We start from the raw sequence: 27,573 nt of genomic DNA, 5'->3' as shown, positions 1-27,573 counted from the left end.
TATCTGGTAACCTCCCCAATCATATTAGGATCCCCTAACTTCTCTGAGTTTTCCACATTTTTCCCATTCTGCTTTCCTTCCTAATGCATGACTTCTTCTCTCCTTCCACTACTCCCTGGCTTCTTATACTTCCCCCCACCCCGCACCTCCAAGGCCTTTGACACATATTCCCTATATCTTGTCTTTTTCATGACGGCTTTGTCTCCTTTAATCATATTTCTCTTCTTCTCTGATGTTGCATTGCCAGTTGTGAACTAAAGAATGTACCAATGAATTCAGGGGGGAAAATCCTGGGAATCTAATGTTTGGGTTGCCAAACATCCAAGAATTTTATGGATCCTCTGCCCAAATTGTGTAAGGGGAACATCTGACTTAGAAGGGCAATGCCTTCAGAACTGAAGTATAAAAATGGATATATACAAAGGATTAAATTGTTATTAGCTAATCTCAACTTTCACCTTGGGCTCATGCTCAGTTATTTTAAGGAGGGAAGAAAAGAATCCCTTGCATATTGATTATGTAGTATGTACCAAGACTTGTCCTGGGCACTTTCAAACATTTAATTCTCCCAAGAGCCATCAAGGTGGATATTGGTATCACCCAATTATAGACTGGGAAACTGAAACTCTGAGAGTTTAACCCTATCATCCAAGGTCATGCAGCTGATAACAGCAGAGACTAGATTCTGTCTCTCTGCCACTGTTTCTAATAGCGACTTGATTTCTCCCTCCTTTCCTGCAAGGACCACTGCCACCAGACTCTCAGTAAAAATAGCAACCTTAAGAGTTGTTTCAGCCTTGTAGTAAAGCTTTGATGCCCCTTTGTGTTTTAAGGAAAGGCCCTGGGTGCTGTGCTGAGGAGAGGACAGCAATGGTCTCAGGCAGACCAGGAGGAGACAGAGCTGAGGGCTCGATCACACAAGTGTGGGTTGGAAAATACAGGAAGTTGACAGGTCAGGGGCTACTTTCCAGGGAAGTCAGCAAGGCAGGTAGATATCAAAAGCCCAAACAGTCAGGGTCCAGAGACTCAGTGATCACAGAAGCAGGGACAATGGTTCTACTGAAGGAGAGACATGAAGGCAAGCAAAGATCCTAGAACAGGCACTTCTTTTGTTGCCTGCTGAGTATGAGCAGCTTCGTATCCTAGGCATTAAAGAAAGTTAGAAGGATCTCAGATACACGCAGGAAAACGGTGCCTCTTCTGGAGCATAAAACAGAGATGTGGAAATTGTTTGACTGTGGTTAGTGCTTCAAAGGAGCTAAGTTTTATATTGGTTGATGCAGACAGGACTGGGTTTAAGACATGAATAAGTGTACCTTTTGCATTGCTTACACTTCATTATGTGTCTACAGAAATCTCAAGAGACAGTGATGTTTTATGACCTCCAACTTCGTTATTTTATGCCCCCTCCCTTCACTTATGGCCTAGCATTAAGTATTATCCACTTACTCTTATACTGCCTTCCAACCTCTATCAAAACCTGCTCTTTGATTACATTTAGTGGAGAGTGTCTATGGGAGCACATAGGGCACATTTCTTTCATAGGGGCACTGACTTTACTCAGATGGAAGCCAGGGGAATTTCACTTAGAAAGACTCTGAGCAAAGACTGAGATGAGGCAGGACCCTCTGGATCTCCTAATCTACAAGGAAGTGAGCAAGCATGTGGCTATTCCACCCACACATAAGGTCAGCCCTGACAGCAGTAGGTTGGTTTTTTTTTTTTTTTTTTTTTTTTAATGTGTCCTGGAACCATTTTCTCAGAGTGACATTGACATATGCCCCCATAAATAAATTAGCAACCCCATCTCAGCTGACACATTTGGCAGAAACAAGAAGTTCATGTGCCAGTATGTGGGTTAATTTCCATGCCCGTTCCACTGAGATAGATCAAGTGTATCAGTGTGTGTTCATATCACTGGGAAGCAGAAAGCTTTTCTTTTCTTATTCTTGATTTTCACGGAAATATATTTTGACTTATCTTTATAAAAGATGTATGTGAGAAGTTATTAAGCCAACAGAAAAGTGATAGAAAGACAGGAGGATAGGTATGTCAGAAATAAATTTTTACAATTTACAAAAATAGAAATGGGGACTTCCCACAGCTTATCCCCCCAAATTCTCACTGTGCAAGGTGGATATTTATGTTCTTTATATTGTAAAGCTACCTCTGCTAAATCTCCATGGAGAATAAAGACATGGAAAAAAAGCAAAAAATTTCTATTCTTTTCTACCTCGTTTCCTTTGAAAGAGTAGTGACTGCTCAAAAATGTCTTTATGCCCTTCCCTATAACCCAATCAACAAAGTTTGGAGTCTTGTATGTGCTGGTCCCAGTATTAGGAATTCCTTGGGATAAGAAAAAAAAATAAATGGACAAAATCCCTGTTACATATAGTTAACTGGGAGAAGCAATTACTGAAATAAATACAACATGTTTATCCAATAAGTATTGATTGAACATGGGAATGTGCAAGGCCCCATGTTGGAAGCAGCCTAACTCATGCCCATCCTGCATATAGCAGGGCTCCTCATCTAGATAACAGAATTTTTATCACAAATGTTAGCTCAGTCCATCCAGTCAAGATATTTACAATACATACAGTGTTTTGCCCATTCATTTACTAATTCATTTACATATTTTCCGTTCACTTACTATACATCATTGACTCTTTTAAATGTTGGGATTATGAGAGTGAACAAGATAGATGAAGCTCCTGCCCTCATGGAGCACACAGTCTAAAGATTCTCAGTTTTGTTTTTTCTTTCTTTATTTTTTAATTGAAATATAGTTGATTTATAATGTTGTGTTAGTTTCAGGTGTACAGCAAAGTGATTCAGTTCTACATATATATAAATCTATTCTTTTTCAGATTCTTGTCCATTATAAGTTATTATAAGATATTGAGTATAGTTCCCTGTGTTATATAGTAAGTGTATATGTTATATACAGTATTTCATATACAGTAGTGTGTATATGTTAATGCCAAACTCCTAATTTAACCGTCTGCCTCACCTTTTCCCTTTGGTAACCATATGTTTTTCTTTTATGTCTGAGTTTCTTTCTGTTTCATAAATAAATTCATTTGTATCATTTTCTTAGATTTCACATATTAACAATGTCATATGATATTTGTCTTTCTCTGTCTGACTTAATTCACTTAGTATGATAATCCATCCATGTTGCTGCAGATGCCATTATTTCATTCCTTTTTATGTCTGAGTAATATATATGTATATATACCACATCTTCTTTATCCATTCAGAGACCCTCAGTTTTTTATGAAGGCAACACAAAGTTCATCTGAGAGAGATTGCACCTATCCAATGTAATGAGAATAGTGCTATTCTTCCTGATGAGTGTTGGCATCCTCCTTGATGAGGAATTAGAACGGCTTCTAAATAATTTATCCCTTGAGTATAGTCAATGCAACATCTCTGTGCTTATGTTTTCAGGTGCAAAATGAGTCATAGATATTCAAGAACTGCCTTGAACAATGTGAAAGTCACTAGCCTCATGTGGTTATTAAAAGTAAGTTAAATTGCATTCATACTAAATATAATTTAAAATTTACCTTCTCAGTCAAACTAGCCCATTTCAAATACTCATATCCATCTGTGGCTAATGGCTACCATGTTGAACAGTGTATAACAGAACGTTTTCACCACCACAGAAAGTTCTCTTGGACAGCACTGCTTTAGAAGATAACTTCTGGTGTTAATACCTATGATGTTTATTTGTCTTTGGGGTGTTTGGCTGCAGAATTCAACATGTAGCTCCCTGCTATGAAATTCTACATCACCTTCGTACACATAAATTACATGGCATTATTATGCAAACTCTTGTAAATGTTTATGCTTACTTGCACAGTACTCCTCCTTTATTTGTGGCTTTGCTGTCTGTGGTTTCATTTACCTGTGTTCTGAAAATATTAAATAAAAAAGTCCAAAAAAACCCACAATTCATAAGTTTTAAATTGCACACTGCTCTGTGTAGTGTGATGAAATCTCACACGGTCCCACTCTGTCCTATCCTGGAGATGAATCATCCATTGTCTAGCATATCCTCCCGTTGGTCAGTTAGTAGCCCTCTCGGTCAGATCAGCTGTCATGGTATTGCAGTGCTTGTGTCCAAGTAATCCTTATTTTACTTATAATGGTCCCAAAGTGCAAAAGTAGTGATGCTGGCATTTCGGATCTGCCAAAGAGAAGCCTCAAAGTGCTCCAAGTGAAAAGGCGGAAGTTTCCGAATTAACATGGAAAGATAAAAATCATATGCTGAGGTTGCTAAGATCTATGGTAAGAATGAATCTTCTAGCCGTGAAATTGTAAAGAAGAAAAAGGAAATTGACGCTAGTTTAGCTGTGGACCTCAAACTGCAAAAGTGGCCACAGTGTGTGATAAGTGTTTAGTTAGAATGGAAAAGACATTTAATCTGTATAATGAGATATTTGGACAGAAAGAGAGAGTGAGACTACATTCACATAATGTTTAATACAGTATATTGTTAAAATAGTTATATTTTATTATTAGTTATTATTATTAATATCTTACAGTGCCTAATTTACAAATTAAACTTTTATCATAAGTATACAGGAAAATAGTAGTATATATAGGTTTAGGTACTATCTGTGGTTTCAGGCACCCCCTGGGTTTCTTGAAACATATTCCCCACGGATAAGGGGGGATTACTGTATATGCCTTTACTCCCTACTACACTGGAAGCTCTTAAGGGCAGTGATCATGCCATATTCCTCTGCATTCTAAATGCTTAGTACCGTGTCCGGCAGACGGTAAGACCTCAATCAATATTTGATGAGGAGGATAATTTCTGATATTCAATTGCACCCTAACAGACTCTGAGCTCTGCCTCTAAGCAGCAGAGGGTACCCTTTACTACAGAGAAGCCCCGAGGGACAGATCACGAGTTTGGACTTCTCCACACTGAGTTTGATCTCAAAGGCTATTTCTGTACATCAAGCCATCTGGAGATAGCGTGGGTGCCAGGCATCATGCCTGTGTAGTGATGTATCTCATCCCTTGGTATTTAAATGCTGTCTTGGCATGGGGCACTGGTGTCCACAATCAGCCACAGGCATAAAATAAAAGTTCTGACTACTAGTCGTGGGCTGCAAACTTTATTTCCTTGGTTGAACTTAGTTACCTCCTGGGTCTAAACACACATCCACTTCTACAGCTGTGAGGATTCTCATTCTGGGTCTCTAAGAATACAATTACAAAAGCTTTATAATAATGAGAAGGAATTAGAGTTCTACAGGATGGGTCATATCCAAATTCAGTCTGTAAGAAACTAAAAAAATGACATCTGCTCTGGAAGATGAATTATTTTAAGTAGCCTTCAGCATTACTCAGTTGCATCAAGATCCAGCTGCCAAGAAAAAAAAATTTTAGTCACTTAATGTTTCGTGTGATAAAATAGTCTTCTTCTTGTCATTGCTTCCTCCCTTACTGAGGTCCATTTTCTCAGTCCCCTTGTCTGCTTGTATTTGCATCAAAAGAACCTGTACCATTTTGCCCACAGTGCTGGCTTTGGATATTTGAAAGAGAAAATCTGAAAAAATAGGTCAGTATTTACAACACATCTTTTATTTCAAGTCTTCTTCCTTTCAATATATTGAGCAAGTTGACTCGTATTAACTATTTGAAAATATTCTGGAGACCCAAAAGCATAAGCAATTGTTGGAGGTTCTATTGTGAAATAATGATAGAACCAGGACTAGAAACCAATGTGGGACTTGAAACAAGGTCAGAAAATAAATTACATGGTAATATTTCAGAGGTGCTGGAAAGGATATCTACTTTCCATATGTCCCTTTGCCTACTAATTAATTATCATGACTTTATTAAATACTAATAATGTATAGGAATATACAGGCAAATATGGAAAGTGTTAAAAGAAGTTCACTGGCCTCAGGATGTTTACAATTCCAATTTGGAGTAGTTCTGAAAACAATAACATATCAGAGTAATGTAAGTAACAAGAAAAATCAATATATATGCAATAAATGATAACTGAGCTCAGAGGAGGAAAAGAAACCTTCATGTAAGTGTTATCACAGGTGAATTATTATTGATTGGTAGGAATGAAATAAAAAGTAGAGATTAGTCTCTCATTCGAAGAGAAGGGGAAAGTAAGAAAAATCCATAGAGATTGGAAAGTCCAATGCTGATTTAGTCATTGAGGAACATGCAGAAATAAAACAGGAAAGGCAGGATGGATCCAGATTCTGAAGGTATTTGAATTGCTGGCTAAGAAATATTGTCTTTATCCTGCACAATTAAGAGGCACTTTTTCAAAGAATACTTTAATTCCAACGTGTCCTCCTGACCTTATAATATCATGTTTATTTGCATTCCTGTCTTTGTTTTTTGATGCTATTCACACCTTAATTCTCTTTCTCATATCAACTCTAATGAGTTTCAAAGCTCAGTCCAAATTGCACCTCTTCCAGGAAAGCTTCTTCAATTTATGCAGCAGTTATACATAAATTCCATAAACTTCCACTTACATGTTTGATTAGGTATGTTTCCATAATGTTATCTGTTATGCCTGTGTGAACACATAACTCTGTACATTTAAAAACACTGTTAAACTGTAAACTCCTTAAGGTCAAAGAACATCATTTATATCTCTGTTCTTTCAAAATACAGGCTGGAGCTCATAATAGAGAGAATTATGTTGACTTGAAGAAAAGCAGTTAGTAAGGAGGAGGCCTTGTGTTTATACTGGTAAACTTATTGAGATATAACACTAATAACTCTAAAAATATAAAACATAAAATAATCACTGTATAATTTCTCATTTCTGCTTTGGGAGTGATGGAGGCAATGGAATACATGGCAGATTATAACATGCTTTATTCCTAAAACTACTTTTACAAAGAAAGCTGAAAATTTTTTGAGACATTTTAAAACCATTTTCTTAAGACACATAATCTAATTTTGTGAATTCAAAGAGTTTTTAAAATAATTATCAGCTTTGACAAAAAGTGCCTAAACTTTTGAAAAATTGACTGTTTTTTCAACATGTATTGAAATCCTACTATCTGGAGATGTTGGGCTAGACGCCATGCGTAGTAAGAGGATGCACTGCAAAGAGTTTAGAACGCCTTTGGAACCTGCAGAGTCTATGCTCTTGTTCCAACTTCCCCTTGTACATCATTCCTTTTAACCGGTTATTGCAGTATGTGAAATTTCCTGCCTGTCCTTCAAGACTACAGATGATCAGTGAGGTCAATGTCTTTTTCATTTTATCTGGGTTCTGGTACATAAGAAGTTGGTAACCAATAAAAGTTTGTTGAACTCAATTGTCATACACCAGGATTTTTACCTCACATCCTTTCAATTAGTAACAGATAAGATAATTCAAATCTCATGCCAAAGATGAATTCTAGGTCCTCCAAGACTTAATTGCCCAAGACATTCACACAAATAAATTATAAAGATGGAAAGACCTGGGAACTAAAAAGCCAACTGTTGATACAACATTCTTTCTAAGGATTAGAGACATAATTAGAGTTAAACAAATTGAGAATTTTTCAAAGCATTATAATTTGGCAGTGAGAGTCTGGACTTTTCTTATTAGAGAGGAAATAGCTTTTTGAATACCACTATGTGAAAACAAGGAAACAGACATCCTTTGTTGCATGATTGATCCTGCATGTCTGCTCATAACACAGAGTAGAGACAGGAGTCTCTTAGTCCTATTTTTATTGTGAGAAATCAAGCCTCAGGGGATTCAGGGTGGGGTGTTGAAACTCAGTGACCAAATGAATTCAGTATATGTCTTGACTATTTAATTTTTAGCAGACCTCTTCCTCAGCTCATCCAACTGCAGACTGAAGGTTTTATTATCCCTCCAACATTTGGTTCCATTCTCTGACATTTTTCTTGTTGCCTGTGATTTTACAAAGCATCCAGTTTTCACAAGTGAAAACTGATTTTGTCCAAACAGATGCTTGTTTCTATATTTTGCATTCTGGAAAAAATATGGATATGATTTGCTTGGGGAGGGGGCTAGAGAGAGATGGGGAATGAAATCGCTGGTGGAGACACAGCTTGAGCTGAAATTAGAAGCCAAGTGAGAGCTGTAAGCAGGAGGAAGGGGGTCTCCAAAGAAAATTTGTTGTATAATAAAATACTCATTGAAAATATTCTGACAGGGAGCCCTAACAAAATTCTCACATATCTTTGGCTAGATAATAAAATGGCTTCTCTCTTAAGTTTGTGTGAGAATCTGTGGTAAGCCTGAATTGAACAAGTTATTCCAAATGAGTCAATCAAGTCCTCAATCAACTCCTCAATCAGCAATCATATCCTGAGCATCATTTTTCATCCTGATCACTTGTTAGGCTTGAATCAGAGGAATCAAGAGAAACACAAACAAACAAATAAAACAAATAAACACATCTTAGATGATGTCCAGGAGATGCACGCTGTAGGGGTGGGAAATGGGGATAATATACATGCAAAAGGGGTGAGCCAGAGGAGACAGTACAGATCCATCCCAGCTACTATTTCTCTGAGGCACAGCTGCCCTGTTGTTCCATAGCTCAGTCTACTCTGACTTCTTAACATTGCTCAACATCGGAGAGAAGGCATAATACCTATTGTTCTACCTGCTCTGCAGGCACCAAAGGTGCTGAGGCAGTGTCCATTCTCCCCAGGTAACTTTGCTGGCTTGAGAAGTACCTCACTGTTCTTTGTGCTGAGCCAACATATGGGAACTGTCTGTACCCCGTCCTCAGCATCCTTAATCACTGAAGGTAAATTTCATGTCCCCAACTAGGGTAGCTGGTACAAATTTTAGGGGCAGAAAATCTTCCTAGAGAAAAGCTTGATCTACTAAATCAAATACTGAAGATAGTAAGATCATCTTACCTTGTGAATGTGGTAAGAGCATCTCCTGGACAGCATCTCAACATTTTACTCCACCTACCACCCTTCTCCCCAGGCTAGGGTGTTGCTTAAAAGAGATTCTACCCTTCTTACCAGACACAGGTTACCCACAACAGTGAGCTGTCATGTTTCTCCCATTCTCCTGCAGCACTGGAGTAGGATATCGTTACATGTACTGAAGGCATTCCATGACCGGTGCAGATTCAACACCACCAAGATGTGATTGGAATGGCTCCCTTCTAATCTGATTTGGCCTCTGATAACTGCTTCCACTTATACAACCTGAGCTCACTGCTGAGGACTTTGCATTTTACATCAAAAGTAATTATTACTTTTATAGTTCAATTAGCAATCATTATGTTTCTGTTTGCCTCGTTAAGATGATACCACTGAATTTAACAATAACACATTTATTCCAAAGCTACCAAGGGACAAGCACTTATAATGTAGCACTTTTTTTTCCTTGTGTTTTTTCTCCCTCTTTTATTATGCAGACAGGTCATATTCAATTTTAAAATGAGAATGATTCCAATTATGAATGTTAGACCTGTAAAAGGACTTGTAATCCTACAGAATTAATTTCTCAACTTAGAAATGAGGACACTGAGGTCCCAAATTAGTAATTAGCCCTAAATGATACCAGTCTGTAAAAGAATCAGCTTTCTAACTAATGTCTTTAGAGACCAAGTTCAGTACTCATGTTTCCTTCTCTTTTTAAACTATGGATACAGAAAAGAGAAGTGAAAAAATTCCAGACTAAAGGAAAAAAAAGTGATCCCCTGTTTGTAGAGTAACTCCTGACTGCAAGGTACTTTATACAACTTAATATCTTACGCTGGATACCAAGGCCCTAGTCTATAGTCTGACACCAACTATCTATGTGACTTTGTGCCCTGGTTCTCCATGAACTTTGTTGTTCTCCCTCTTGTAATCAAGAGGGCTAGACTAGAGTATTTCAGGAATTCTTTGCACTATCATTCTGGAGCAAGAGTCAGCCATCTCTCAGTTCAAGCATCTAAGTACCCTTTGAATTTTCTTTTCATCTTGTTACTCCAAGTGGGGAGGGGGTCCTTTTGCTCTGCAGCAATATTGCTGTGTGTTCCTGGATTTAATCACAATTGGAAACCTCTCAAATAGTTTTTTTTTTTTCTCTCTCTTTATTCCTGACACTGCTGGCATAGTCAGGAGGAAGAACGTGTCATGTCCCAGGCAATGAGCACCATGTGGGTTGGGTGTTCAGAGCTGGGTCCAGCACAGTGGAAGCCACTCTCTTCCTTTCGCTGCTCCATCTATGTGGGCAAAGGGCTCTCCAGCAATCTGACAGCCTGTTTCCATATTATCACTGATTTCCCCTCTCCAGCTTTATTAAGCATGTTAAGTAAGATGTTTTGCCATGTTCTTACAGAGTCTGTTGCATTGATTATTCACAATGCCATCTCCCCTCTTCCCATCCTGCTTAGTAACCTCCCTCCCAGCATTGATTTATTACCCACTATATTGTTCCCAGCACAGACCTTTTTATCATTGTCACATATGTGAGCCTGGTGATGAGATATACTCAGTAGTGGCTGGAGGGGCAGGAGGGAAGTGTGGGAAGCAAGCAAGGAGGAAGTTTGCAACTGATTGTGTCTTTTTCTAAAACTCTTCTCTGCTTATATATTGGAAGATGGCAAACATAATTCTCTTTGTCTCTTTATAATATATAATTAAATGGATTATTTGAAGAATAACATTTAAACTTCATAGGCAAGTTATACTAGGGACCCTGAAATAAGTTACAAAGGTAAAGGCAAACAGTTATTAAACATTTAGAATGCGCCCATCATGATGTTAAGTGCTTTATATGGATGATCTCATGTGATTCTGTCTCAAAACAACAAACAAATAAAAAGCAAAATACACCTTGTTACATAGATCCTGCTTTAATCCCATCCCTCTTTTTCATGTGAAGAATTTGAAGTACAAAGGGGTCTAATCATACAATTATAAAAGGGTAGGTCCAAGGTTTGATCCTTAGATCTTTCATAGTGATTATACAAATTCTGTTCCCAGATTCAGATATAATGATAGAATGTATTGTTAATGATCTGAGTGGATTTTCCATTTCTGTTTTTTTTTTTTTTTTAATAATTAGCTGAGGGCTTCCGGGAAGATGGCAGAAGAGTAAGACGCGGAGATCACCTTCCTCCCCACAGATACGCCAGAAATACATCTACACGTAGAACAACTCCTACAGAACACCTACTGAACGCTGGCAGAAGACCTCAGACCTCCCAAAAGGCAAGAAACCCCCCATGAACCTGCATAGGGCTAAAGAAAAAAGAATAAACAGAGACAAAAGGATAGGGACGGGACTTGCACCAGTGGGAGGGAGCTGTGAAGGAGGAAATGTTTCCACACACTAGGAAGCCCCTTCGCGGGCGGAGACTGCGGGTGGCGGAGGGGGAAGTTTCGGAGCTGCGGAGGAGAGCACAGTAACAGGGTTGCCGGGGGCAAAGCGCAGAGGTTCCCGCACAGAGGATCGGTGCTGACCGGCACTCACCATCCCGAGAGGCTTGTCTGTTCCCCCCGCCAGGGCGGGCGGGGCTGGGAGCTGAGGCTCGGGCTTCGGTCGGAGGCAGGGAGAGGACTGGGGGTGGCGGCGTGAGCACAGCCTGCAAGGGGTTAGTGTGCCACAGCTGGCCGGGAGGGAGTCCGGGCAAAAGTCTGGACCAGCCGAAGAGGCAAGAGACTTTTTCTTCCCTCTTTGTTTCCTGGTGCGTGAGGAGAGGGGATTAAGAGCGCTGCTTAAAGGAGCTCCAGAGACGGGCGCGAGCCGCGGCTGAAAGCGCGGACCCAAGAGACAGGAATGAGACGCTAAGGCTGCTGCTGCCACCACCAAGAAGCCTGTGTGCGAGCACAGGTCACTATCCACACCTCCCTTCTGGAGAGCCTGTGCAGCCCGCTACTGCCAGGGTCCCGGGAACCAGGGACAACTCCCCTAGGAGAGCGCATGGTGTGCCTCAGGCTGGTGCAACGTCACGTTGGCCTCTGCCGCCGCAGGCTTGCCCTGCACTCCGTGCCCCTCCCCCCCTCGGCCTGAGTGAGCCAGAGCCCCCGCATCAGCTGCTCCTTTAACCCCATCCTGTCTGAGTGAAGAACAGACGCCCTCTGGCGACCTACACGCAGAGGCGGGGCCAAATCCAAAGCTGAGCCCCTGGGAGCTGTGAGAACAAAGAGAAAGGGAAATCTCTCCCAGCAGCCTCAGAAGCAGTGGATTAAAGCTGCACAATCAATTTGATGTACCCTGCATCTGCAGAATACATGAATAGACAATGAGTCATCCCAAATTAAGGAGGTGAACTTTGAGAGCAAGATTTATGACTTTTTTCCCCTTTTCCTCTTTTTGTGAGTGTGTATGTGTATGATTCTGTGTGAGATTTTGTCTGTATAGCTTTGCTTCCACCATTTGTCCGAGGGTTCTATCTGTCCGTTTTTGTTTTTATTTTTTTCCTTAATAATTATTGTTTATTTTAATAACATTATTTTACTTTATCTTCTTTCTTTCCTTCCTCCTTTAGACAACAAATCATCACAAATTGAGGAGGTGGACTTTGAGAGCAAGATATATGACATTTTCCCCTTTTCCTCTTTTTGTGAGTGTGTATGTGTATGCTTCTATGTGAGATTTTGTCTGTATAGCTTTGCTTCCACCATTTGTCCTAGGGCTCTATCCGTTGATTTTTTTAAAAATTTTTTTTCTTTTTTATTCTCTTAATAACTATTTTTTTCATTTTAATAACTTTATTATGCTTTATCTTACTTCTTTCTTTTTTCCTTCCTTCTTTAATTCTTTCCTTCCTCCCTCCCTCCCTCCTTCCTTTCTTTCTTTCTTTGTTTCTACTTCTGCTAATTCTTTCTTTCTACTTTTTCTCCCTTTTATTCTGAGCCGTGTGGATGAAAGGCTCTTGGTGTTGCAGCCAGGAGTCAGTGCTGCACCTCTGAGGTGGGAGAGCCAACTTCAGGACACTGGTCCACAAGAGACCTCCCAACTCCACATAATATCAAACGGTGAAAAGCTCCCAGAGATCTCCATCTCAACTCCAGCACCCATTAGCAGAGAGGCTGCCTAAAATCATAATAAGTCCACAGACACCCCAAAATACACCACCAGACGTGGACCTGCCCAGCAAAAAGACAAGATCCAGCCTCATCCACCAGAACACAGGCACTAGTCCCCTCCACCAGGGAGCCTACACAACGCACTGAACCAACCTTAGCCACTGGGGACAGACACCAAAAACAACGGGAACTACAAAACTTCAGCCTGCAAAAAGGAGACCACAAACACAGTAAGATAAGCAAAATGAGAAGACAGAAAAACACACAGCAGATGAAGGAGCAAGATAAAAACCCACCAGATCTAACAAATGAAGAGGAAATAGGCAGTCTACCAGAAAAAGAATTCAGAATAATGATAGTAAAGATGATCCAAAATCTTGAAATAGAATATACAAAATGCAAGAAACATTTAACAAGGACCTAGGAGAAATAAAGAGGAAACAAACAATGATGAACAACACAATAAATGAAATTAAAAATACTCTAGATGGGATCAATAGCAGAATAACTGAGGCAGAAGAATGGATAAGTGACCTGGAAGATAAAATAGTGGAAATAACTACTGCAGAGCAGAATAAAGAAAAAAGAATGAAAAGAACAGAGGACAGTCTCAGAGACCTCTGGGACAACATTAAACACACCAACATTCAAATTATAGGGGCTCCAGAAGAAGAAGAGAACAAAGAAAGGGACTGAGAAAATATTTGAAGAGATTATAGTTGAAAACTTCCCTAATATGGGAAAGGAAATAGTTAATCAAGTCCAGGAAGCACAGAGAGTCCCATACAGGATAAATCCAAGGAGAAATATGCCAAGACACATATTAATCAAACTGTCAAAAATTAAATAAAAAGAAAACATATTAAAAGCAGCAAGGGAAAAACAACAAATAACACACAAGGAAATCCCCATAAGGTTAACAGCTGATCTTTCAGCAGCAACTCTGTAAGCCAGAAGGGACTGGCAGGACATATTTAAAGTGATGAAAGGGAAAAATCTACAACAAAGATTACTCTACCCAGCAAGGATCTCATTCAGATTTGATGGAGAAATTAAAACCTTTACAGACGAGCAAAAGCTGAGAGAATTCACCACCACCAAACCAGCTCTACAACAACTGATAAAGGAACTTCTCTAAGCAAGAAACACAAGAGAAGGAAAACACCTACAATAACAAACCCAAAACAATTAAGAAAAGGGGTATAGGAACATACATATCAATAATTACCTTAAATGTAAATGGACTGAATGCTCCCACCAAAAGACAAAGATTGTCTGAATGGATACAAAAACAAGACTCATATATTTGCTGTCTACAAGAGACCCACATCAGACCTAGAGACACATACAGACTGAAAGTAAGGGGATGGAAAAAGATATTTCATGCAAATGGAAACCAAAAGAAAACTGGAGTAGCAATTCTCATATCAGACAAAATAGACTTTAAAATAAAGAATATTAGAAGAGACAAAGAAGGACACTACATAATGATAAAGGGATCGATCCAAGAAGAAGATATAACAATTGTATATATTTATGCACCCAACATAGGAGCACCTCAATACATAAGGCAAATACTAACAGCCATAAAAGAGGAAATCGACAGTAACACATTCATAGTAGGGGACTTTAACACCCCACTTTCACCAATGGACAGATCATCAAAAATGAAAATAAATAAAGAAACACAAGCTTTAAATGATACATTAAACAGGATGGACTTAATTGATATTTATAGGACATTCCACCCATTTTTCTCAAGTGCTCATGGAACATTCTCCAGGATAGATCATATTTTGGGTCACAAATCAAGCCTTGGTAAACTTAAGAAAATCGAAATTGCATCAAGTATCTTTTCCGACCACAATGCTATGAGACTACATATCAATTACAGGAAAAGATCTGTAAAAAATACAAACACATGGAGGCTAAACAATACACTACTTAATAACGAAGTGATAACTGAAGAAATCAAAGAGGAAATTAAAAAATACCTAGAAACAAATGACAATAGAGACATGACGACCCAAAATCTGTGGGATGCAGCAAAAGGAGTTCTAAGAGGGAAGTTTATAGTAATACAATCCTACCTTAAGAAACAGAAACATTTCGAATAAACAACCTAACCTTGCACCTAAAGCAATTAGAGAAAGAACAAAAAACACCCAAATTTAGCAGAAGGAAAGAAATCATAAAAATCAGATCAGAAATAAATGAAAAAGAAATGAAGGAAATGATAGCAAAGATCAATAAAACTAAAAGCTGGTTCTTTGAGAAGATAAACAAAATTGATAAAATATTAGCCAGACTCATCAAGAAAAAAAGGGAGAAGACTCAAATCAATAGAATTAGAAATGAAAAAGGAGACGTAACAGCTGACACTGCAGAAATACAAAAGATCATGAGAGATTACTACAAGCACCTTTATGCCAATAAAATGGACAACCTGAAAGTAATGGTAAAATTTTTAGAAATGCACAACCTGCCAAGACTGAATCAGGAAGAAATAGAAAATATGAACAGACCAATCACAAGCACTGAAATTGAAACTGTGATTTAAAATCTTCCAACAAACAAAAGCCCAGGACCAGATGGCTTCACAGGCAAATTCTTTCAAACATTTAGAGAAGAGCTAACACCTATCCTTCTCAAACTCTTCCAAAATATAGCAGAGGGAGGAACACTCCCAAACTCATTCTACGAGGCTACCATCACCCTGATAACAACACCAGACAAGGATGTCACAAAGAAATAAAACTATAGGCCAATATCACTGATAAACATAGATGCAAAAATTCTCAACAAAATACTAGCAAACAGAATCCAACAGCACATTAAAAGGATCACACACCATGATCAAGTGGGGTTTATTCCAGGAATGCAAGGATTCTTCAATGTACGCAAATCAATCAACGTGATACACCGTAATAACAAACTGAAGGAGAAAAACCATATGATCATCTCAATAGATGCAGAGAAAGCTTTTGACAAAATTCAACACCCATTTATGATAAAAACCCTGCAGAAAGTAGGCATAGTGGGAACTTTCCTCAACATAGTAAAGGCCATATATGACAAACCCACAGCCAACATCATCCTCAATGGTGAAAAACTGAAATCATTTCCACTAAGATCAGAAACAAGACAAGGTTGCCACTCTCACTACTCTTATTCAACATAGCTTTGGAAGTTTTAGCCACAGCAATCAGACAAGAAAAGGAAATAAAAGGAAACCAAATCAAAAAAGAACAAGTAAAGCTGTCACTGTTTGCATATGACATGATACTATACATATAGAATCCTAAAGATTTTACCAGAAAACTACTAGAGTTAATCAATGAATTTGGTAAAGTAGCAGGAAACAAAATTAATGCACAGAAATCTCTGGCATTCCTATACACTAATGTTGAAAAATCTGAAAGTGAAATCACGAAAAAACTCCCATTTACCACTGCAACAAAAAGAATAAATTATCTAGGAATAAACCCACCTACGGAGACAAAAGTCCTTTATGCAGAAATTTTAAGACACTGATGCAAGAAATTAAAGATGGTACAAATAGATGGAGAGATATACCATTTTCTTGGATTGGAAGAATCAATATTGTGAAAATGACTCTACTACCCAAAGCAATCTACACATTCAATGCAATCCCTATCAAACTACCACTGGTATTTTTCACAGAACTAGAACAAAATTTTTCACAATTTGTATGGAAACACAAAAGACCCTGAATAGCCAAAGCAATCTTGAGAATGAGAAACAGAGCTGTTGGAATCAGGCTCCCTGGCTTCAGACTATATTACAAAGCTACAGTAATTAAGACAGTGTGGTACTGGCACAAAAACAGAAAGATAGATCAATGGAACAGGATAGAAAGCCTAGAGAAAAACCCACACATATATGGTCACCTTATCTTTGATAAAGGAGGCAGGAATGATCAGTGGAGAGAGGACAGCCTCTTCAATAGGTGGTGCTGGGAAAACTGGACAGGGACATGTAAAAGTATGAAATTAGATCACTCCCTAACACCATACAAAAAAATAAGCTCAAAATGGATTAAAGACCTAAACTATCAAACTCTTAGAGGAAAACATAAGCAGGACACTCTATGACATAAATCACAGCAAGATCCTTTTTGACCCGCCTCCAAGAGAAATGGAAATAAAAACAAAAATAAACAAATGGGACCTAATGAAACTTCAAAGCTTTTGCACAGCAAAGGAAACCATAAACAACACCAAAAGATAACCCTCCGAGTGGGAGAAAATATTTGCAAATGAAGCAACTGACAAAAGATTAACCTCCAAAATTTATAAGCAGCTCATGCAGCTTAATAACAAAAGAACAAACAACCCAATCCAAAAATGGGCAGAAAACCTAAATAGACATTTCTCCAAAGAAGATACACAGACTGCCAACAAACACATGAAAGAATGCTCAACATCACTAATCATTAGATAAATGCAAATCAAAACTACAATGAGATATCATCTCACACTGGTCAGAATGGCCATCATCAAAAAATCGAGAAACAATAAATGCTGGAGAGGGTGTGGAAGAAAGGGAACCCTCTTGCACTTTTGGTGAGAATGTAAATTGATACAGCCACTGTGGAGAACAGTATGGAGGTTCCTTAAAAAACTACAAATAGAACTACCATATGACCCAGCAATCTCACTACTGGGCATATACCCTGAGAAAACCATAATTCAAAAACAGTCATGTACCAAAATGTTCATTGCAGCTCTATTTACAATAGCCAGGAGATGGGAACAACCTACGTGTCCATTGTTGGATGAATGGATAAAGAAGATGTGGCACATATATACAATTTAATATTACTCAGCCATAAAAAGAAACGAATTTGAGCTATTTTTAATGAGGTGGATAGACCTAGAGTCTGTCATACAGAGTGAAGTAAGTCAGAAAGACAGAGACAAATACCATATGCTAACACATATATATTGAATTTAAGAAAAAGAACTGTCATGAAGAACCTAGGGGTAAGAAAGGAATAAAAACACAGACCTACTAGAGAATGGACTTGAGGATATGGGGAGTGGGAAGGGTAAGCTGTGACAAAGCAAGAGAGAGGCTTGGACATATGTACACTACCAAATGTAAGGTAGGTAGCTAGTGGGAAGCAGCCTCATAGCAGAGGGAGATCAGCTCGGTGCTTTGTGATCGCCTGGAGGGGTGGGATAGGGATGGTGGGAAGGAGGGAGATGCAAGAGGGAAGAGATATGGGAACATATGTGTGTGTGTGTGTGTGTGTGTATATATATATATATATATATATATATATATATATATAACTGAAACATTCATTTTGTTGTAAAGCAGAAACTAAGAAAAAAAACTTAAAAAAATAATTAGCTGAGACAAAGAAAATACAAACTATGTTATAGAAGTACAATATATTAAAGGAAAAATAAAGGAAGGTAGAAGTAGAGAAAGAAGCTCTAGAAACTCGCCCCCCCCCATTCTCCCATGCCTCCCATAAAGCAAAGGTGAAAGAATTACACATGTATGTGTTTATCACTCGGACTACATCACTAACATTTCATTATACTCCACTATCCATCCATCCATTCATCCATTCATGTATTCATTTCATTTCTTTGATGGGACTCAAAGCAAAGTATGGACAAAATCTCTCTTTTTTTGATATTCCAGCACACGTTGTCAACCAGAGTTCAACTCATTTCTGTCATTTTTTTCTTTGTATACAAAGATATGCACAAATCTTAAATTAACTTTTATTGAGTTTTGACAAAAGCATACATCCATATATATAAACCTGTATCAAAATATAAAACAGCGCAATCATCCCAGAAAACCCCCTTATATCCCTTCCCAGTGAAGCCTGTTCCCATCCTCCAGTGGCAATCATTATCCTGACTTTTTTCCATCATAAATTACTTATATCTAATCTAGAGTCCACACATAGAGACATACAGTGTGTATTAATATCTGTGAGGTTTTTCAAAACTGGGTATGTTTTTGAAATTCATTCATTTTCTCATTTATTAGTAATTTGTTCCTTTTTATTGTTAAATAATGTTTCATAAAGTGATAAATCACCTTTTGTTTACTCATTCTCCTGTTGATGGACACCTGGGCTATTTCCAGGTTTTTACTATTGTGAATAAAGTTGCTAAAACATTTTTATAGAAGAATTTTTGTGAACATGTATTTTCATTTATTTTGAGTATATATTGAGGGGCAAATTATTGGGCTAGAGGGTAGAAAGGTGTAAATTTAGTTTTATGATAAACTGTCAGAATGTTTTCAACAATGTTTACAAGTTCTAGTTGCTCTGCATTCTCACCAATATTTGGTGTTTTAGTCATTTAAAAAACATAGCCATTCTGATGGGAGTGTAAATGTGTCTCATGGTGTTTACATTCTGATGCCTAATAATTCTGAGCACTTTTCCATTTGCCTAATAGATATGCCTATATTTTCCTCTGCAAAGTGTTTGTTTTTGACCTCTTTTAATGGTGTTTGGCTTTTTATTATTGACTTGTGGGAGTATTCCTGAGTAAAAATCCTCAGAACACTAAAATAAAATAGGAACAGAAATCCATAGGTGTAAGCTACCATTGAAACTATTAGCAAGTGCTCTACTAATTCACTGTGACCAGAGATTTTATTTTAATGTATAAACTTTTGCCTTTGTTACTCTATATAGACTTCAATTTTTCCCTGGTGTAAGCAGAAATAGAGTGTAAAAACCACAAAAGAAAGAATAAGTCAATAAAAATGTCAAGAAAACAGGAAAAAGAAACAGTTGAAAGTATTACAAAGTAAAATAAATCCAAATATATAATTTATTACAATAAATATAAATGGACTATACACACAGCTTAAAATAAAAGATTGTTTGATTCTATGAAAAATACAATTATACATTTTCTACAGTAAGTCCTGTTTAAGATATAAACACACAGAAAAGAAGAGGAAGATTGAAAAAGATACATCGTGAAAATATTAACCAAAATGCAGGTGATTTGGCTATACTAATATAAAAAATATGTTTTAAAGTGTGCCACTACATAAAAGTTTCAGTTTGCCAGGGTGATATAATAATTCTAAATTTGAATACCACTACTTTTATGGTTTTAAAATATATAAAATACAAATTTAAAAAGCTGTGAAGGATAAAATAAATCTACCATCAAAATTTAAGAGTTAGCATGTTAACAATCATAGACAAAGGAGAAAAAATAGGCTATAAGAATACATGCTATTTGAACAAAACTGTTCAAAACTGGACTGACTAAATAGACATACAAACAACAATGAACCCAGAAAGTGAAGAACACAGGTTTCCTTCCAATTTATTTGAAACGTTTATTAAAACTGATACTAAAATATGCCTTAAAACATATCTCAACATACATCAAAAAATCTGACATGTTCTTTGATGGCAATAAAATTAGTTAAAAATCAGTAACGAAAGAAAACTAAAATCAAGACAAGAAAATATACAAGATTATCTATAAATATTAAAATAAAATTCTAAATAATGAAAAATTCCAGGTAGAAAACATAGTGGATATTTAAATTACTTAGAAAAAGCTATGAAAAAACTACAAACCAAAACTTGTAAGACAAGTAACTGATAATTAAAGAAAAATAATTCTAAATGATTATATTACAAAATAAAAGAGCTAAATATCAATAATACATTATAAATATTAGAAAAACAAATCTTTAGAATAAACATAAGGAAACTAAATAAAGGAAATATTTTTTTAAAGAAAGCAGAAACTAATAACATAAAAATAAAGACACAACCAAGAAAAATCATAAAACTAACAATGAATTCATTAAAAAGACTAATACAATTGACAAACTTCTGGTAATGGTGATCAAGAAAATAAGATAGGGGAGACCTTCAAGATGACAGAGGAGTAAGATGTGGAGATCACCTTCTTCCCCACAAATACATCAAAAATGCATCTATATGTGGAACAACTCCTACAGAACACCTACTGAATGCTGGCAGAAAACCTCAGATTTCCCAAAAGGCAAGAAACTCCCCATATACCAGGGTAGGGCAAAAGAAAAAAGAAAGAAACAGAGACAAAAGAATAGGGACAGGACCTGCACCTCTGGGAGGGAGCTGAGAAGGAGGAAAACTTTCCACACACTAGGAAACCCCATCACTGGCGGACACTGGGGAGTGGCCGTGGATAAACTTCAGAGACACGGAGGAGAGCACAGCAATAGGGGTGCAAAGGGCAAAGTGGAGAGATTCCCACATAGAGGATCAGTGTTGACCAGCACTCACCAGCCTGAGAGGCTTGTCTGCTCACCTGCCAGGGTGGGTTGAGGCTGGGAGCTGAGGCTCCAGCTTCGGAGGTCAGATCCCAAGAAGACTGGGTTTGGCTGTGTGAACACAGCCTGAAGGGGGCTAGTGCCCCACAGCTAGCCAGGAGGGAGTCCAGGAAACGTCTGGAACTGCCTAAGAGACAAGAGACAATTGTTTTGGGGTGAGCGAGGAGGGGAAATTCAGAGCACTGCCTAAACTATCTCCAGAGATGGGTGCGAAATATGGCTACAAGTGCGGACACCAGAGACTGGCATGAAATGCTAATGCTGTGGCTGCAGCCACCAAGAAGCCTGTGTACAAGCACAGGTAACTATCCACACCTCCCCTCATGAGAACCTGTACAGCCTGCCACTGCCAGTGTCCTGTGATCCAGGGACAACTTCCCCAGGAGAATACACGGCATGCCTCAGGCTCTTGCAAAGTCACGTTGGCATCTGCCACTGCAGACTCACCCTGCATTCCATACCCCTCCCTCTGCCCAGGCCTGAGTGAGCCAAAGCCCCCTAATAAGCCACTCCTTTAACCCTCTCTTGTCTGGGCAGGGAATAGAAGCCCTCAGGCTACCTACAGGCAGAGGTGGGGACAAATCCACAGCTGAACCCCGGGAGCTGTGTGAACAAAGAAGAGAAAGGGAAATCTCTCCCAGCAGCCTCAGGAGCAGAGGAGTAAATCTTCAAAATCAACTTGATGTACCCTGCATCTGTGGAACCTGAAGAGACAACGAATCATCCCAAAATTGAGGCACTGGAATTTGAGAGGAACTGCAGACTTGGGGTTGGCTTTCTGCATCTAATTTGTTTCTGGTCTTATATTTATCTTATTTTAGCAGGTAGAATTTATTATCATTGGTAGATTTGTTTATTGATTTGGTTGAGCTCTTTATTTATATATATATATATATATATTATATATATATATTTTTTTTCCATTTTCTCTTTTTGTGAGTGTGTATATATATACTTCTTTATGTGATTTTGTCTGTATAGCTTTGCTTCTACAATTTGTCCTAGCATTCAGTATGTCCATAGTTTTTTCCTTTTTTCTTTTTTTTTTTTTTCAGTATAGTATTTAGCACTTGTTATCATTGGTTCATTGTTTTTTGATTTGGTTGCTCTCTTCTTTCTTTTTTAATTACTTTTTAATTTTTTTAATTTTTAATAATGTTTTTTATTTAAAAAAAAATCTCTTTCTTTCTTTCTTTTTTCTCCATTTTCTTCTGAGCCATGTGCCTGACAGGATTTTCATTCACCAGCCGCATGTCACACCTGTGCCTCTGAGGTAGGAGAACCGAGGTCAGGACATTGGTCCACCAGAGACCTCCTGGCTCCATGGAATATCAAATGGCAAAAGCTTTCCCAGAGATCTCCATCTCAATGTTAAGACCCAACTCGACTTAATTACAAGAAAGCTAGACAGCCAGATACCCTATGCCAAAAAACTAGCAAGACAGGAACACAGCCCCACCCATTAAAAAAGAGGCAACCTAAAATCATAATAAGGTCAGAGACACCCCAAAACACACCATGGGGTGTGTTCCTGCAGACAGGTGGGACAAGATCCAGCCTCATCCACCAGATCACAGGCACCAGTCCCCTCTACCAGGAAGCCTGCAAAACCCACTGAATGAAATTAGCCACTGGGGCAGACACCAAAAATAATGGGAAATATGAAATTGCAGCCTATGAAGAGGAGATCCCAAACACAGTAAATTAACCAAAATGGAAATACAGAGAAACACTCAGCAGATGAAGGAGCAAGGTAAAACCCCACTAAAACAAACAAATCAAGAAGAAATAGGCAGTCTACCTGAAAAAGAATTCAGAATAATGATAGTAAAGATGATCCAAAATCTTGGAAAGAGAATGGAGAAAATACAAGAAACGTTTAATAAAGACCTGGAAGAGCTAAAGGGGAAGCAAACAGTGATGAACAACACAATAAATGAAATGAAAAATTCTCTAGAAGGAATCAATAGCAGAATAACTGAGACAGAAGAATGGATAAGTGACCTGGAAGATAAAATAGTGGAAATAATTACTGCAGAGCAGAATAAAAAGAAAAAAAGAATGAAAAGAATTGAGGACAGTCTCAGAGAACTCTGGTACAACACTAAACACACCAACATTCAAATTATGGGGGTCCCAGAACGAGGAGAAAAAGAAAGGGACTGAGAAAATATGTGAAGATATTATAATTGAAAACTTCCCTAATATGGTTAAAGAAAGAGTGAATCAAGTCCAGGAAGCACAGAGAGTCCCATACAGTATAAATCCATGGAGAAACACGCCAAGAAACATAATAATCAGACTATCAAAAATTAAATACAAAGAAAAAATATTAAAAGCAACAAGGGAAAAACAACAAATAACATACAAGGGAATCCCCATAAGGTTAACAGCTGATCTTTCAGCAGAAACTCTGTAAGACAGAAGGGACTGGCAGGACATATTTAAAGTGATGAAAGGGAAAAATCTACAACCAAGATTACTCTACCCAGCAAGAATCTCATTCAGATTCGACTGAGAAATTAAAATCTTTACAGACAAGCCAAAGCTAAGAGAATTCAGCACCACCAAATCAGCTTTACAACAAATGCTAAAGGAAATTCTCTAGGCAAGAAACACAAGAGAAAGAAAAGACCTACAATAACAAACTCAATACAAGTCAGAAAATGGTAATAGGAACATACATATTGATAACTACCTTAAATGTAAATGGATTAAATGCTCCAACCGAAAGATATAGACTGGCTGAATGGATAAAAAACAAATAAAACCTGTATATATGCTGTCTACAAGAGACCAACCTCAGACCTAGGGACACATACAGATTGAAAGTGAGGGGATGGAAAAAGATATTCCATGCGAATGGAAATCAAAAGAAAGATGTAGTAGCAATTCTCATATCAGACAAAATTGACTTTAAAATAAAGACTACTACAAGAGACAAAGAAGGACACTACATAATGATCAAGAGATCAATCCAAGAAGAAGATATAAAAATTTGTAAATATTTATGCACCCAACATAGGAGCACCACAATATAAAACACAATTGCTAGCAGCCACAAAAGGGAATATCGACAGTAATACAATAATAGTAGGAGACTTTAACACCCCACTTTCACCAATGGACAGATCATCCAAAATGAAAATAAATAAGGAAACACAAGCTTTAAATGGCGTTAAACAAGATGGGCTTAATTGATATTTATAGGACATTGCATCCCAAAACAACAGAATGCAATTTCTTCTCAAGTGCTCATGGAACATTTTCCAGGATAGATCATATCTTGGGTCACAAATCAAGTCCTGGTAAATTTAAGAAAATTGAAACCATATCAGTTATATTTTCCAACTACAATGCTATGAGACTAGATATCAATTATAGGACAAATCTGTAAAAAATACAAACACATAGAAGCTAAATAATACACTACTAAGTAACCAAGAGATCACAGAACAAATCAAAGAAGAAATCAAAAAATACCCACCATCAAGTGACAACGAAAACACGATGACCCAATACCTACGGGATGCAGCAAAAGCAGTTCTAAGAGGGAAGAGTATAGCAATACAATCTTACCTCAAGAAACAAGAAACACCTCAAATAAACAACCTAAAACAATTAGAGAAAGAAGAAAAAAACTCCCAAATTTACCAGAAAGAAAGAAATCATAAGGATCAGATCATAAATAAATGAAAAAAGAAATGAAGGAAACAACAATAGCACAGATAAATAAAACTAAAAGCTGGTGTTTTGAGAAGATAAACAAAATTGATAAACCATTAATCAGACTAATAAAAAAAAAAAGGAGTATATATAAGTCCATGCCAGTCTCTCACTTCGTTGCAGCTTACCCTATCCCTCTCCATGTCCTCAAGTCCATTCTCTACATCTTATATATACTACCAAATGTAAAATCATTACTAGTGGGAAACAGCTGCATAGCACAGGGAGATCTGTTCAGTGCTTTGTGACCACCTAGAGGGGTGAGATAAGGAGGGTGGGAGTGAGATGCAAGAGGGAAGAGGTATGGGGATATATGTATATGTATAGCTGTTTCACTTTGTTATAAAGCAGAAACTAACACACCATTGTAAAGCAATTATACTCCAATAAAGATGTTAAATTAAAAAAGAAAAAATAGATTAAAAAAAAGAAAAAGGGAGAAGACTAAAATCAATAGAATTAGAAATGAAAAATGAGAAGTAACAAGTGACAGTGCAGAAATACAAAGTATCATGACAGATTACTACAAACAACCATATGCCAATAAAATGGACAACCTGGAAGAAATGGACAAATTCTTAAAAAGCACTATTTTCCAAGACTGAACCACGAAAAAATATAAACAGACCAATAACAAGCACTAAAATTGAGACTTTGATTAAAAATCTTCCAACAAACAAAAACCCAGGACCAGATGGCTTCACAGGTGAACTCTATCAAACATTTAGAGAATAGAGATGGAAGTCTTTACACCTATTGATAGAAGAGAACACTTCTAGAGATAGAAGACTATAAACATAGAGATAGAAGAGAATACACCTAGACGTAGAAGGCTTTACAACTACAAATAGAAGATTATTTTTCGAGAGATAGAAGACTATACACCTACACATAGAAGAATATATCCTAGAGATAGAAGACTTTACAACTAGAAATAAAAAAGTAAAAAAAGAAAAAAAAAACATTTAGAGAAGAGCTAACACCCATCCTTCTCAAACTCTTCCAAAAACTTGCAGAGGAAGGAACACTCCCAAACTCACTCTATGAGCCCACCATCACCCTGATACCAAAACCAGACAAAGATGCTACAAAAAAAAGAATATTACAAACCAATATCACTGATGAATATGATGCAAAAATCCTCAACAAAATACAAGCAAACAGAATCCAACAACATATTAAAAGGACCATACACCATGAACAAGTGGGATTTATCCCAGGGATGCAAGGATTCTTCAATATTCCCAAATCAAACAATGTGATACACCATAGTAACAAATTGAAGAATAAAAAACATATGATCATCTCAATAGATACAGAAAAAGCTTTCAAAGAAATTCAAAACCAATTGATGATAAAAACCTTCCAGAAAGTAGACATAGAGGGAACTTACCTTAACATAATAAAGGCCATATATGACAAACTCACAGCCAACATTGTTCTCAAAGGTGAAAAACTGAAACCATTTCCACTAAGATCAGGAACAAGACAAGGTTGCCCACTCTCACCACTATTATTAACGTAGTGTTGGAAGTTTTAGCTACAGAAATCAAAGAAGGAAAGGAAATAAAAGGAATCCAAATCGGAAAAGAAGAAGTAAAACTGTCAATGTTTGCAGCTGACGTCATACTATACATAGAGAATCCTGAAGAGGCTACCAGAAAACTGCTAGAGTTAACCAATGATTTTGGTAATGTAGCAGGATACAAAATTAATGCATAGAAATCTCTTGCATTCCTAAACAGTAATGACAAAAAATATGAAAGCAAAATTGAGGAAACACTCCATTTACCATTGCAACAAAAAGAATAAAATACCTAGGAATAAACTGACCTAAGGAGACAAAAGATCTGTATACAGAAAACTATAAGACACTGCTGAAAGAAATTAAAGATGATACAAACAGATAGAGATATATATCATGTTCTTGGATTGGAAGAATCAATATTGTAAAAATGACTGTACTACCCAAAGCAATGTACAGATTCAAGGTAATCCCTATCAAACTACCAATGACATTTTTCACAGAACAAGAACAAAAAATTTCATAATTTGTATGGAAATACAAAAGACCCTGAAGAGTCAAAGCAATCTTGAGAATGAAAAAAGGAGCTGGAAGAATCAGGCTCCCAGACTTCAGACTATACTACAAAGCTACAGTAATCAAGACAACATAATACTGGCACAGAAACAGAAATATAAATCAATGGAACAGGATAGAATGCCCAGAGATAAACCCATCACATATGGTCACCTTATTTTTGATAAAGGAGGCAAGAATATACAATGTAGAAAACACAGCCTCTTCAATAACTGGTGCTGGGATAACTGGACTGCTACATGTAAAAGAATGAAATTAGAACAGTCCCTAACACCATACACACACACAAAAAAAACCTCAAAATGGATTAAAGACCTAAATGTAAGGCCAGACACTATAAAACTCTTAGAGGAAAACATAGGCAGAACACTCCATGACAT

Source organism: Orcinus orca, chromosome 15, assembly GCF_937001465.1.
Source record: "Orcinus orca chromosome 15, mOrcOrc1.1, whole genome shotgun sequence".
Lineage (NCBI taxonomy): Eukaryota > Metazoa > Chordata > Mammalia > Artiodactyla > Delphinidae > Orcinus > Orcinus orca.
Note: the sequence above shows the minus strand (reverse complement) of the source record.